Source organism: Octopus bimaculoides, chromosome 2, assembly GCF_001194135.2.
Source record: "Octopus bimaculoides isolate UCB-OBI-ISO-001 chromosome 2, ASM119413v2, whole genome shotgun sequence".
NCBI classification, from domain to species: Eukaryota; Metazoa; Mollusca; class Cephalopoda; order Octopoda; family Octopodidae; genus Octopus; species Octopus bimaculoides.
Window position 1 is genome coordinate 55,908,305 of NC_068982.1, and position 2,301 is coordinate 55,910,605.

A 2,301-nucleotide genomic window follows, 5' to 3' on the forward strand; every position below is an offset into this window, starting at 1 on the left:
ATATATATATATATATATATATATATATACATACATACATACATACATGCATATACAAATTCGACCACATAAGTGCAAAACAAGAGGTGTTGGGGGAATAACAATCGAATACTTTTCTCCAAATCTTCGTGTTCTGAGTTCAAAGTCTGCCGAGATCAACTTTGCTTTCACCTTTTCAAAGCGATAAAATGAAGTACTACTCAAGTAATGGAGCCAGTGGTATCGACTAACCACTTCACACCAAAACTGAAGTCATTTGGCTGAATTAAAATCAATATTACAGATGTTCAAATTACTGACAACTGATAAATGGAAGGTGAAATTAACTCTAGTAGGATTTGAACTTTTGAACAAAAATTATAAATACAGTTATTTGTAGTTTAGCGCTTTCACATTCAGCAGAATTTGTTTAGGTAATTGTTAGCTACAATTTTATATAAAAACTGAAAAAGAAAATGCCTCTTGTTAAATCTTTCCTTATGATTTTATATAGCCATATTGTATTGGATTTTGCCTTAAAGCTCATTAACGTTTAGAGATTTAGATCTCAGTTTAGTTATAGTTGTCATTTTAGTGATTTGAGAGGGATAAATGTCAACGTGAACGTGGGTTGTGGTGGAGTTTTAAATCATATAATACTTTTGAAAATATATAACACGCAAGCCAAAATGGGTGCCTCTAAGCGCTTCAACTTACTAGAAACAGCTGTGAAATCTCTCTCAAACCACCACATGCCGTATTGAAAAATGCAGAAAATATTGGATAATGTCCATGATATGCAAAAAAACCCCAAAAAAACAAAACAAAAAAAAACGATATGACAATGACTCCAATGCTTTTGATCATTAATGTGCTTGAAAAGAGCTGATCTGAAGATAAACAATAATAATGAAATCAACAAATATAAAGTAGTTTAGTTCTGAAGTAAAAAAAAAAAAAAAGCCAACGAGCGATTGCGTGCAATAAATTTGAAAAAATCTGACGGCGAACTGAAAAGAGGAAGAAAGAAAATCCACAAACCCTTTGGGTGGGAATGGTATGTCAAAACCATATCCAGATGATAGACACAACCATTTTAACATCTATTTGTTTAAACAACAAACTCTTGGAGCTAACTTTTCAAGTATTTGCATTGAAAACAGCATGGTGTGAATATTAGAAAGCTGAAAAAACATGGCAGAAGCTAACTTCCTGTTTAGGAGATCATGAAACGAACTTGCTATAGACGGGAAGTTCAGTTCGCTTAGGCTGCAGAAAGTTACAACAGGTAGTCTAGAACAAAGCTGTTATCATATCAATGTTGTATATTCACTTATATTCACGTGAGTTTTCGTTTTCTATATCTCAAATATAAAAGAGTAGGCGGTGTCGTAGGTTAATTTAGAAATGTTAAGTATTTTACTAAACAAGTGGATCAGCTACGTAGGTACTTTCTGTATACTTTCTTCGGTCGTTCGAAGCATTGAGATAATGAACATACTGGAGATCTATCACAATATTAAGTATAGTATCATTTCTCGGAAATTAGTTATACTAGTACAGAAACTTAAACATAGAATTCTTAAGATCGTCATTTATATAATTTCTAGATAGATGTTGATATTCTTGTTACTTTCAATCAATATTCATTTCCAATTTCTTTTTTTGAGGGACAAAAAAAAAATTATACATACATACATACATACATACATACATACATACATATGCGCCTGCATATATATATATATATATATATATATATATATGTTCTTTTCTTTTATTTGTTTCAGTCATTTCACTGCAGCCATCCTGGAGCACCGCCTTTAGTCGAACAAATCGACGCCAGGACTGATTCTTTGTAAGCCTAGTACTTATTCTCTCGGTGTCTTTTACAGAACCGCTAAGTTATGGGTACGTAAACACACCAGCATCGGTTGTCAAGTGATGGTGGGGGACAAACACAGACACGGGCTTCTTTTAGTTTCCGTCTACCAAATCCACTCACAAAGCTTTGGTCAGCCCGAGGCTATAGTAGAAGACACTTGACCATGGTGTCACGCAGTGGGACTGAACTCGGAAGCATATCGTTAGTTAGCAAACTACTTACCACACAGTCACACCTGCGCACAGGCGGGGCTGTGTGACACAAGCATAGGCGGAGCTGTGTTGTAAGAAGCTTGCTTCCAAACAACATACTCCCCGGATTTAGTCCCACTATGTGGCATCTCGGGTATGTGTCTTCTACTATAGTTTGAGCCGACCAAAGCGTTGTGAGTGGATTTGGTAGACGGAAACTGAAAGAAGCCAGTCGTATATATATAT